Here is a 12,942-nt window from a genome sequence, read left to right on the forward strand (position 1 = left end):
TTTCATACCAATCCCATGCAGTGGAATCTATGGCCACATTTTGCAGAAGAATAAACAGGCTCAGAGATGCTGAATGCCTTGCCCAAAGCCCAGCAGCTAGCCTGGGATTAACCACTCAGGTGTCTGACTCAAGGGCTCTTTCCAGTGCCTCCAGGAGGCTCTACACACTTGGGGAGTTTCTCATTTTATAAAAAAAAGGGAAAATAAAGACAGAAAGAAGATAAAGTGGGTGTGGCTTTTAAGAATGACAGGCAGTGCTCCTGAGAGGCTAATGGGCCCCAAGACAGTTCTTAGCTGGCCAGCTGTGGCCAGGTTATATTGTCCCATTAAGTCCCAGTTTTAACCAGGACATGAGGCCACAGAAAGGGGACTCTGCAGCAGGCACGAGAGGCTGGACTCCCCGGGGATCCAGGACTGGAGACTCCATGCCCCACATTCATTTCAAAAGACACTGTTCCCCTTGGGCAGTTTTCCATTAGGCAGAGCTGACCATGAGCCCATCTTGCACTCTTTGGAGTGAACTCCGGAGAGAGGTTGTTCTGACTGTCCCCACCCAGGCCTGCTGATGCTTCCAGACCGAGTCACTGGACATGGGACTGCCGGGCTGGGGGAAAGGCAGGCGCCTCCCTGCACGGCATGCCCCCGTATGCTGCAGAGAGCCAGAGGACAGAAGAGGTTGACCTTTGGGACTCAGAGCAGACGGAGTGACAGGCCACATGCTCCAGACCCAGACATGACACATGCTAAAAAATTGATAAACAAGAGTAGATTAATGGAGTGGCGACAAGACACAGAACAAGTTCAGATGGGCTACACGTGATCAGCAAAGGCATAGACCAGCAGCTCGGGTGCTTCTGGAACTTTGGCTCATCAGGAATATTTCTCTGTCTCCTATAGCGGACCAGATGCTGCAGAGGCCTGGTCCCAGGGCAGACTGGTGCGCCAATCACTGCAGAGGCCTGGTCCCAGTGCAGACCGTTGCTCCATCCACAAGTATACCTTGGGTGCATCTGGCCCTATCCGGAAACAAGCCAGGGCTCCTCTCCCCGAGGAGAGGGGCCCCTCTCCTATACGCTCTAGAGTGGCCCCAGCTTTGTGGGGGCTGGGAGCACCATGGAGTCAGAGAGACTTAGTCCTGGACTTGGAGGTGACATTGGGGTTCACAAAGGCAGAATCCAGGGGAATGGAAGACAGATTTGGGGCAGTGCTTGGGGGATGGGGACAGAGGAAGAACAGAAAGAGCATGCTCAACAGGTGAGAAAGCAGACCTCAGGCCGCAGAGAAGACAAAACCCACGATGCCAGGGACAGCCGACTCTAGTCTGGGTGTTGGCACAAACCAAGTACGGCTTTGAGCAAGTCACTTCTCTTTCATGATCTTGACTTTATTTACCACCCCACCCCGCCCCTATAAAGGACTTAGGTTGGATAAACTCTAAATTCCTTTACTATTAAAAAAAATTTTTAAATTCCAGACTTATCCTTCCCTAAATGTCTGGACTTTTCTGGTCCCTGCCACGCTCAGAAAGAGGGTCTCCAAGGACTTTTCCGGCTAAGTGTGGGGTGTCCCCTGCATCCCTCATTAGATATTCCCCACCTCTTCTCACTCCCCAGCCCCCCTTTATTTCCCCATATGCAGATGGCTTTGTTTTCCAAACCTGATGGATGCTGACAGGTAGATTGTCTCAGTGTCACCAGACTGCCAGAGGCTGCTTAAGTCAAATGATTTTCTTTCCCCTAATAACTTGGAGGATTTTTTTTCCTCTTAAAAGGCAAAAAAAAAAAAAAAAAAAAAAAAAAAAAATCGAGGTCTTTTTTTTTTAAAGGCCTCTTTTTTACCTTAAAGAGACAGAGTGTCATTTATCTTCCTCTTTAACCCAAAGTCAAATGAAAGGAACGTTAAACAAAGACCAGCCTGCCTTGGAGCAGTCATTTGTGACTGGAGGCTGGGGAGAATGGGATGGGCCTTAGGGACCATCTCCAGAGACTGGTGATTGACAGGCTGAGGGGAAGCGGGGTGGGGGGTGGGTAGTTGGGGTCTGAACTTCAGCCAGGAGGAGAGACACAGCCACCCACAGAGGTAGGGGAACTGGGGGCCCTGTGGGGGGGGGTAAGAGGCTGGCTAGCAGGCCAGAGTGATCTGTGGGGGGCTCATAAAGGGGTTAGTTCAGCCAAGCACAAGAGGACGGGATGAACCTGGTGGGCAAAATCAAATAGCCTTCATGATGGGGTTCCATGACCCCAAAATTATTCTGGCCTTCGGAACGGATTTAGATGCCTTCCACCCTCTAACCTGTATCGTTTTTAAGGAGCCACTAACCGTGATTGGGCGATCCACTAACCAACTAGTGTTTTAAGCTCCTCCTAGTGATAAATGTCCTTACAGTGAGAAGATAAACAAAACGCAGTTCTTGTTCTCCAGAATCCCAGGATCTAATGAGAGCAAGACAGGGAAAGAAAAACAACAGGGAACAATGCCAGTGAGCAAATGCCTGATGACGGTCGTGGTGCCAGACACTCCGGGATCAGGTGGGACTGGGGAGGGAAGGCTTCCTGGAGGGGGTGTCACTCCTCGTGGTGCTGTAATGGATGGTACCGTCTCATCAAGGGTTGCCATCCGACTGCGAGATGGGACAAGGGGACACAGATTAAAGATAAGTGGGTACGTTTGATGGACTTAGAAAGAGGCAAACTATCCATATCAAAGAGTGACAGCATGCCTCTGCTTGAGCCTAAAGTCCTAGTAAGATTTAAGGATTTGGGGAGAGGGGTGGGGTACCTTCAGACTTAATGATAATCGTACTCATAATCAAAGCTAACATCTACTGAAAGCTCACTGTGGCCAAATACCATTCTAAAGGTTTTCTATGCACCATCTCATCTAATCTTCAAATCCCAATTAGGAAGGCTATTCCCCTCTTTAGAGGTGAAGAAACTGAAGCATCGAGAGTTTAAGAAACTTGCCTAAATGACCTAATGGACTCTGTAAATGCTAATGTCTTTAACTATTACATGACAACAATAGTAGCTCCTACCTGATAGGGTGGTGTGGTGAGGATTAAACAAGAAACCGAATGGGAAGCGCCAGGCACAGTGCCTGGCACATAGTAGGTGCTCAATCAATATTAGCCTGAGCGTCATGGAAAGTGGCTCAGGGAAAGAGGTGCACATTCATCGTGCTTGCACACCCATGTGAAAGCCTTTGTTTGGGGCCTCTGTTAACTCATAGAGGAACATTTCTGTGCTGGGGGAAGTGTAATTGGAAAGGTCATGGGATCGCATCAGGAAAGGCCTGGAAAAGGGTATGCACTCTTCTCCTTTGCTACTGCCTTACAAACAATGCCTCAGTACCTGCAACTCACTGCTGCCCCCACCCCGCGCCCCCGCTGCCCCACTGCTGCTTCCATTGCGGATGCCTCTGCCTGCTCCAGATGCCCGCAGCCCTGCTGCATCTGTAAGTGTCGCCCAGGGCTCCCCAGGGTCTGATGTCAGCAAGGGAAGGTAGAACAGAGCACACGCCCTTATACTTATCTCACTGCGTGAGAGCGAGGCCTCTGAGTTTGGGGGTGGTGACTGTCCCAAAGAAGTTGTCTTCTTCTAAAAGATTCTGGAGGCAGAGAGAGCAGATCTCCTGGTGTCCCCAGAATGCACCTTGTCCACTGTACCCAAGGGAGGGCTGACTGGGCTCGCGCCTTACCCCGCGTGCATCTTAGGAGCCTGAACCAAGCTGCTCCCTGTGTTCAGTGGGCAGCTTCTCGAGCAGCAGAGAAGATGGGGCAACTGAGTTGCTCTGGGGCTGAGTGGCTACAGAAGAGGGGTCCCTCCGGCTCCTCCTAAGGAGTGTGGCTGATTGACCTGATGCCATGGAAAGAAGCCCAGGCCTTGGAGGAAGAAGATAAGAGCTGAGTCAGTCCCTGCTCTCTCTGGGCTGGAGTTACCTGCATGGCATGTGGGAGTGGAGGGCCGTGGAAGGCAGTGGTTGGGAGTGAAGCCCAGAGCCCTTCTCCCTAAGTCTGACTCTTGGCCGTGGCCTTAAGGAGCCACGTGACTTGGAGCAACGTACTTAAACTACATAAGCCAAACTTCCTCACTTGGAAAATGGGCTGCAGGGTCATGAATTAATACATGCTCAAAACTTAGAGGCTGACCTGGCACTGGAAACGTTGGATGTGCTTCCCAGGACCGCTGCCCCCATGATTCCCAACAAACCTGCTGGGTCAGCGAGCCCTTCCAAGGTTCCACCAAGTCTGTGCTCCATCTCCTGGCACTCTGGGCACCGTCTAGATTCTGACTTCCTTAGGCTTTGCCGAGCACCTCCCGCATGTGAATGTTTTATTGTATTTAATCCTCCAACGAGTCTCGCGGGTCTGACATTAGGATGCTCATTAGGAAATGAGACCATCATAGCTCAGAGAGTGAAAGCGAAGCTCTCAAGGTCACACAGCTAGCCCATTGCAGAGTCAGGATCCACACATGGCTGCACCTGGCTCTCTTTCCACTCAAATCCGGGAGAAAGGACCAGACCTTTGGTACAAAGCTGCCACTTCTGGCCAAGATTTCAGGGCCAAGGCCCTGGCTCCCAGCCCATCCCGTTCTGGACCCAGTGTGTATGCAGAGCCCGTCTTAACGGCGGACAGGGGACTGGCCAGGGAAAATGTTACCAGCTGAACCAGCATTAGCCAGCCATACTGGGGCTGAGAAGTAAGATTAACCCTTTCGTTACAGGCCTGACCTGGAGGGATGGGCAGCTTCGAGCCGGCAAGAATGCTCAGCCACATCTGCTCCTGCGGTCTGCAGGACTTTTGTCTCCTCCATCCCACCCCGGGATGCTACACGGGCACCGGGTGCCAAGATGTGAGGAGTGTAGGAACACATACTCACACGGGGGACAGAATTAGGGCCCTGGGGATGCAGATCCTTGGAGAGAAGAAGAGTGAGGGGAGTACGTGGGTCTTCCTCCTTATGCAGAGCCCCCTCCAAGGAGGGTACTGGGGTCAGAGGCCAGAGTCTGGGGTCGTGATGAGACTGGTCTTTGCAAATCTGTCTGGGGCTTGCCTGGTAATGGAGGGGCCCTGCCTGCATGCTGGTCTTGGCCTGTATCAGTGAGAGTGGCTTCTGAACATAGGAAGGAGGGCACTGGGGACTTGAGAAGGCCTGGAGGCTTATGGTTGCTTGTGGGATGGCGAAAGAAGGGACAGCTCTCAGGAAAACGTGTGTTCTTGTTCTATTCTTGCAGGGCACCTGGGGGAGGCAGGGAGGGGCCCAGAAGGCAGGGTCAGAAGAAGGCTCAATTGGCAGAGGTGGTAAGACGTTGGGGCTGCTGAGGGAGGGAAGGAGGCGCTGTCAGAATCTCTGGATGGTCGTCGCCAGAGGTGGAGACCATATGGAGGACAAGGGCTGGAGGTGGGCGTGGGGGAGACGAGGACAAAATACGAGGAGGAGGGCTGAGAAGGACATCCGAGGCAAGCAGAGAAGCAGCTCACCTCCACTGGCCCAGAGACGGCACAAGAGTAAGAATGGGAGGGGCTTGCACACCGCTGGCTGGTACACCAGGACTGTGGGGCTTGCCAGGCCCTCAGCTGAACGCTCTGCCCACTTGCTCTGCCTGAAGCTTCCCCCAGGGCTCGACAAGACCCCCACACCACAACCCCTGCTCTGCACCCGCCCTCATGCCTCCTCTTCTCCTTTACACCCTCAGGTTCACTGCGGCAAAGTGCCCATAGTCCCCAGACTGCAGTGGTGGCCACGGGAGAAATCTTCCCAAGCCAGTGAGTCTGTATTTCCCAGTCTCCTTCAATGTCCCTGGGATGCCCGGCAAACTGATCTGGCCCCGGCTGATGTGACCTCTCCCTGGGACCCGGAATTCTCTGGCCGGGCCTGGCCCATTACTATCTTTGGGGGAGCTGGGTCAGCCTGGAGCCAGCTGCGGCTGGAACCTTGCACTCTGGCCACTCCGTGGGAGCTGGCAGACCCTGCAGGAAACAGACCTCAGGGGCACGCCGACCAGCCCTCCGGCGGGGAGCAGACGGGCTGATCTGGTGGAAGTCTTTGGGAGGAGGAGTCTGATCAGCGCTGCGGGACACCTGGAGAGCCTTTACCTGAACAGGACTCAGAAGCTAGACTGAGGAGAGCGTAAAAGAAGGCTAAGGGGCGAGCACGGGTCCGGGGTGGGGGACAGGGATGTGCTAGGTCAGGAGCAGTGGGGGTCTCCCACCCAGGTCCACTCATCCCAGCTCAGCACCTGACAGGAAAATGGGGAAGCAAGTATGGGATACAGCTGGTTGCTGGGCAAGCAAGCGGAGTCATTCTTTCTGGGAGGAGGTCCCTCCTTCCTTCCCCCTGCATCCCCCCATGGCTGGCATTTCTGCCACCCCGGGTCCTCTGAATGCGAGACGCAAAGGCTCCTGCCTGTGAGTAGGAAAGGAGTGAGGCTACGTGGCCTGCCAGAAGATAAAGGAAAAATGACCTTGGAAAGGGGGTGTTAACGTGGACAAGGCCTAACTGTGCACCCGTTCAAATTCTAGGCAACCTGGTGAGCTCTATATGCTGCCTGGTTCTGTCCTCTGCTGGGAGGTCTGGGGCCAGCTGCCCACCCCCCACCCCCGCACCCCCAAGTAAGCCCTGGGGACAGGGCTGGAAATCTGGAAAGGTGAGCCACAGCCCCAGTGCAGGATGGGAGCTACAACCTGAGGCCCCAGGGGGCAAGGGTCAGGCTGGAGAAAGGATATAAGAAAGACAGTCTTCCTAAGAGAGTGTGTAAGAAAACCTGACAGACCAAGACGGAAGACCGTACGGCTCAAAAGACAGTTAAAAGATACCTAGGGACTCATCAGGAGGGTTATAGGGTTGGACATGGGTCAACCTCCTGTTGAGGGGTATCTTGGGGTTTTGTTTAACGTGAACTGATGGATGCCTCAATTCTGTTTCTGTCTGAAGCCACCAGCCTGATGGACCTCTCTTCCCCTTCATACTCGTCTGGGGCTTTACACTTTGCAAAATGCTTTCAAAGTCAGGTGAATCTAACGCACAAAGAATATCTGTTGAATAGTGGGTTAAGACTTCCCGACACTTCACAGCTGAGGAAAGAAGGTCAAAGGACAATGTAGCTTCTGGCATTAGTTCCCACCAGCCTTTCTAGCCAGATGATAAGAATCAGCTTAGATGGGCCCAGCAAAGTCTTTTAAATGCCGTGGAGGTGAGCACCGCAGAGGAGGTCCCAATGGCCTCTACTGAGCTCCGGGTCTGATCCATTTCCATGGATGTGGGCCAGGCTGTGATCACCAGGCTTCTTGCTTTCCCCATGTATCCAAGCATACCCTTACTTCCCAGAGCGGCAGCCTTGGCCACCCCAAGCATGGGCTTTGAGGCCATGTAACAACAGGCCTTGGGGGTATGGAGAGTAAGACCCACAGATCTTGAGGTCATAGAGAATAAGAGCCAGAGACAACGAGCGAGAAGGTCCGCATGAGGATGAAGGCAGTTGTTAAGTCTTGAGAACAATGAAAGATAGAACTGGAGAAAGCCCCAGAGTGAAAGCCAGACAGTCAAAGGGTACTGCGAGTGCCAAGAAAAGAGTATTTCATTTGGGGGAAGTAAGTGACTAAAACAGCGCGGGGAGGTGGGCTACTGGTGTGTCTGGCGTGTAGCCCTGGAGTTGGAGTTCTCATTCACGATTACACATCCCATTATGTCCCTGACTTGCTCGAAGGCCTTCAAAGTCGAACCTTTGAGCGTGCCAGTCCAGACCGCGTAGCACCTGGCCGTTGCGTGCCTCCACCGTGACTCTACCTCCTCCATTCCTCCTGGAGCCCCGATCTGCTCACAGGCCCTGCACGTACTGCAGTCGTGCATGTAAGGTCTGCATAGACGCTTCCTGCCGTTGCTGGGGAGCAGCCTTCAGCCTTTTCTTGATCTGAGAACTCCTTCCTATATTTATCAGTTGAGCTCGAATGCCTACTCTTCTTTGATGCCTTGTTCAACGTTGCCAGGCCAAGGCCCTTGTTCTTTCTGCTTCAGGCCCTCAGCCCGAGTACGTATTTCTGTCTCGGTGCTCTCCGATGGCATATTCCATTTGTTACCATTCGGCAAAATGCAACACGTATCTTTGTATTCCTCCCAGCTCACCCAGGCCGGGTCTCAACTTCTCACTAGTCAGGTGCGGTGTCGGACGTAGGAATGACTTGCAGCGAGTCAAGGCCTGGTTAGGAGTACGGATTCTAGAACCGTCCCTGCTCTGCCTCTGGTTAAGTGCACACCCTTCGCTTCTCTGTGCCTTAGTTGCTCCTTTTGTAAGATGGGGATAATAATTACAGATACCTCACAGCGTTATTATGAGGATTAGAAGAGTTAATATATGCAAAGCTCTAGGACACTGGCATTTAGGAAGCACTACATAAGTGTTTACTGTAATAATTATTCTCTTTTTTTTTTTTTTTAAATATTTTATTTATTTATTTGACAGAGAGAGAGATGTCACAAGTAGTCAGAGAGGCAGGCAGAGAGAGAGGGAGAAACAGGCTCCTCACTGAGCCGAGAGCCCGATGCGGGGCTCGATCCCAGGACCCTGAGATCATGACCTGAGCCGAAGGCAGAGGCTTAAACCACTGAGCCACCCAGGCGCCCCTAATTATTCTCTTTTGAATGAAGGAAGAAACAACATGGAATTAGCAAGCTGGTCACATTTTTCCTTGTGAACTCAGAAAGGGTGTCAGTTTATGGAGGGGTGAGAGGAAGGTTCTGACAGGGTGAAACAGGGAATGACGGCTAGCAAAAAGCCTCATCAGTGGCCCGGAGAACTAGGCCAGCGGTTCTCCAAGTGTGCTCCCCAGACCAGCGGCATCAGCCCCACCTGGAACTTTCTAGAAATGCTCAGGCCCTGCCCAGCCGGGGCTACACAGGGTGTATTTTAACAAGCTCTCAGTGATTCGAATATACTCTCTAGGTGAGAGGCCACCAGACCAGGCCAGACTTCCTCCATCTTTTACTATGTGGGTACAATGTGCACCCCGAGCTTTCAAACCTGCTATTGAAAAAACTCTGGGCTCCAGCCAGAGCAGAACAAGCATCAGGGAGAAGACACCCGTGCGGATCGCGGACTATGTCCTCGAATCTAGCATGGGCTCTGCCGCGCAGGAGGAGCCCGAGTGTCACTTCGCATCCTCTCTCCTCCTTTTCCTGCAGAGAAGAGGTACCCGAGGGAAGAAAGAGAAAGTCTCTGCTCCCAGGGCACTGCTTCTGGAGAATCCCCGAGCTCTCTGTTGCCGGGGGGGTGGGGTGGCAAAAGCAACTGTGGGAGCCTTGCTTTGAGGATCAGGGCACATGCTGTGCGCCCTGGGTACGTATTCGTTCACAGGCGTGGGGACAGTGTGCACAGGGACATTGTCCCTCTCTGCGGAACTTGAGGCTCAGCTAGAGAAGCAGGTGGGAAGGAATGAGGGAGGAGAGCTTGGCTGGGGCCCAGCCTTCCTGACAAAGGTTTACTCAGTGAGGGGCGCCTGGGTGGGTTAAGCCGCTGCCTTCGGCTCAGGTCATGATCTCAGGGTCCTGGGATCGAGTCCCGCATCGGGCTCTCTGCTCAGCAGGGAGCCTGCTTCCCTCTCTCTCTCTCTGCCTGCCTCTCTATCTACTTGTGATCTCTCTCTGTCAAATAAATAAATAAATAAAATCTTTAAAAAAAAAAAAAAAAAAAAAAGGTTTACTCAGTGAGTCAGGCTGGCCTCAGCCTCCCCCTGAGAAAGGCCTAAAATACCGAATGAAGGAATAAGTCTTCAGGGGGTGGGGAGGGGGTGTTCCTGCCTCTGCCTTCTCTCCATGGGGTCCTTATGCTGGAGCCAGCACTCCCTTAACTCACGCTGCTCCTGCGCCCTCCGCCCCCGGGCTGGGAAAGCCGTTCGGAGGGCACTGAATGAGACACGGTGGGAAGACCTGTATCGTGAGGACGGGAGGAGACGGGAAGTTCAGTGGCTCACCCCTTCAATATACCCAGCTTAGGATGATGTAGGGCAGTGGTTTGCAAGGTGCGGTCCCCAGAATGAGGGCATCGGCACCATGGCAGAAATGCTGGCTCGGCATCTGAGGGAAGCAGTGTTCCAGGTTGGTCCCTATCAGATCGGTCCAAGACCCCGGGGCAGAGCCCAGCCGTCTGAACTGTACCAAGGTCTCCGGGGGTTGTGGATACAGGCTCAGGTTTGAGAACCACTGGTTTAGGGCAAGGCTTGAAGTGCTTTTCTTCTTCCTAAGAAGAAGGACGCTCCCTGCCCACAACAGGGGGGCGTCTCCCCTGCCCTGGCATCGAACCCCACCACACAGGGCCCGCCCCACGAGGGTGAAGGTGTGGTGGGCACAGGCCAGAGAGAGTCTGTGGTGACAGCGCTGGAGGCAAGGCCCCGTGGGTGGTGAGGGGGGAAGGAGAGAGGCGGGGAGGCTGCCAGGACTCATTTTGTCGTAAAACTAATGCCCAGAGGGGGCCTACGCTTCCCCGCCATGGAAACAGGTAAATTGCAGGATGATGATGGTGATATTACCAATAATGATGATAATAGCACCAATAACGTGAGGTCAGACAGGCACTTTCCCGTCTTCGGTCAAGGGGTAAGGTTGCGGCTTTGGTGCATTTGCTTCTGCCTTAGAGGAAAACCTGGATCCCAGCCAGCTCCGCTTCCATGCGGGGGCGGGGGGGTGCAGCTAGGGGCTCCGAGACCTGGGTCCTCCCTCCCTGCCGCAGGACCCTCCCTGTCATCAGTCCCCTCCCCGCTCCTAGAAGGGGAGTGTGCCCTGAGTCTGGGCAGGTGAAGGGATGGGGAGGCAGCCAAGAGGCAGGGAGCATCTGCCTTCCACCCCCGGAAAGAACATCTGGTGGGTCTCAGTTTGCAGACGAGATGCCAACCCGGGAGATCAGGGGATAGCCAGAGGCAGGCAGCTGGGGAGAGGCTCACCCTGGAGAAGGTGAGGGCACCGGGGCCCTGCCTGCCTCCATGCCTCCCATGGCAAGCCACGAAGAGAAACCAGACACAGAATCCATGTTGGGGTAGGAGGCCTCAGCAAAGCCATAAATAGTTTCTCGAGCTGGAGTCTCCCCTTACAGATCATCTCTTCCCGCCCTTGCCCAGAGGAACCAGGCAGAGCAGAGGTTCGGAATCTCAAGGAGAGAAAAGGTCATCTGGTAGCGGTCTCCTTCCACATTGAAGCCCCCGCCACTCGTGCAACCCATCTCTTACTCCTCAAGATTTCTCAAGATTTCCCGGGATGAAATATTTCCCTAAATGCTACAGCGTTTCCAGGAGGATCAAAGGGAACAACCAAATACCCAAGCCCCCCATCCCTTCCCTCTTGCCGCCTGCCGCCCCGCCCCCATGCTGGGCTTCAAGCACAGGAGGAAATTAGCACAAGGCCCCCTGTCATCGCAAGCAGTGACTTGTGAACATGTGCTTGGGTCGCTTCTCCTCCACTACAAGAGGTTTGGGGCAGCTCACTGGGGGCCTGTTTTTTTTTTTTTTAAAGAACTGTGTGTATGTTAAAGTCATTAAGGTTTGAAAAGGGGGTGGAGGGTAGGGGAGTAAAGGCCATTATATGGGAAGAGAAGAAAAATGACCTGTCTTCAGGCTGTCAACAGAGGAAACGCCCCTGCACCAGGGAGTGGGAGAGGGGTTGGGGTCGGGGGCCTGAGTGGGCACCTTTGCGCCCAGATGGCTGAGAGCAGGGTGAAGGGAAAGACTTCGTCCCTCAGTCCCTGCCTTGGCCATGGCAGTGGCTATGGCTGCCTGGGCATGGGTGGTCACTGTGCCTGTGTTAAAGACAGGGAAGAGCTGGGAGACAAAACAGAGCGAAAAAGAACTAACACGGACCGTGAGCTTCCTACACGTCAGGCACAGCGTATGCACTCGGCATCCACTTTCCAGTGAACCCCATTTTGCAGATGAGGAGACTGAGTCCGAGCGGTTAAGTACCTTGCCCAAAGTTACACAGTTAGCAAGTGGCAGACCGAGCCTGGAAACAAGGCCACATGACACCATGGCCCACATCTTTGGAGACTTTACTCCAGTTAAGACCAGCTCATTGTATGGAGTTCCTGCCCCTCAAGAGTATTTGTGACCATAGCCCCCCACCCCAAAGCAGCCACGGGGAGCTGGGGCAGAAGACACCTCAGCTGGGGTGTGGGCAGCAGAGCAGAGGCAGCCGGGAAAGAATCCCAGCTGTTCCAGTACAGACCAGAATGTTCCCCTGGTGGGGGAAGCATTTGGTCGCTTCCTTCAGCCCAAGTTTGAGAAGGGATCTTGGGGGCTGTGGGCTCCTCTGGAACCCCAAACTCCCAGCCTTCCAGCCCCATCCCCAAGCCCAGCGCTCACTCGGCAGGAAAAATCTAGCCTCCAGGCCTGAGCCTGTGACCTCTTCTTTCCTTTCAGACCTTAATGTCCCTGCACAGGAAACAAATTTGCACGTGTGGTTCTCTGCAGTGACCCGGCGCTGTGCACGGCCATGAGGAGTGTCCCAGGTGCTCTGTCCTGCCTAGGGCACTGAGGAGCCTTTCCCATCCATCGCAGCCCCTTCAAGGAGAGCCTGTGACCTCCGCAGACACTTTGGTCACCTGCCCAGGCTGAGAAGAGCACAGGGGAAGGCCATGACTGTTTTCACATCCTCCCAGGTAGGCAGATCCCGAGGGGTGAGTCCCTGTTCCCCAGAGCACAGGCTCCACATCACGGCTCCAGTGATAGCCCTTGTTTTCCTTGTTGGGGAAATTCTGGAAGGATGAAAGTCTGATCCCACTGGCTGCTCCACAGGCCTCCTCTGCCAAAACATACTGTGAAACGACCCCTGACCTCCACCTCATACTTTCTCTGCTCCACCTCCCATCAGCCCTGTTTGCTCCTCTCCTCCCCGGAGAGGGTTAGACAGCTCGGTAATTTAGGGATCACCAGCAAGAGAGGTGCAGAGGTCAGAAGTCAGC

The 12,942-nt window shown here is 53.9% G+C and overlaps 1 protein-coding gene across 1 annotated transcript in view; it reads right to left on the reverse strand.

The window, feature by feature from the left end:
• The window catches only part of PLXNA2 (plexin A2), a 210,212-nt gene that overhangs the window by 138,890 nt on the left and 58,380 nt on the right, over positions 1-12,942 (reverse strand). The gene's annotated exons all lie outside the window — the stretch shown is intronic.

Source organism: Meles meles, chromosome 17, assembly GCF_922984935.1.
Source record: "Meles meles chromosome 17, mMelMel3.1 paternal haplotype, whole genome shotgun sequence".
NCBI classification, from domain to species: domain Eukaryota; kingdom Metazoa; phylum Chordata; class Mammalia; order Carnivora; family Mustelidae; genus Meles; species Meles meles.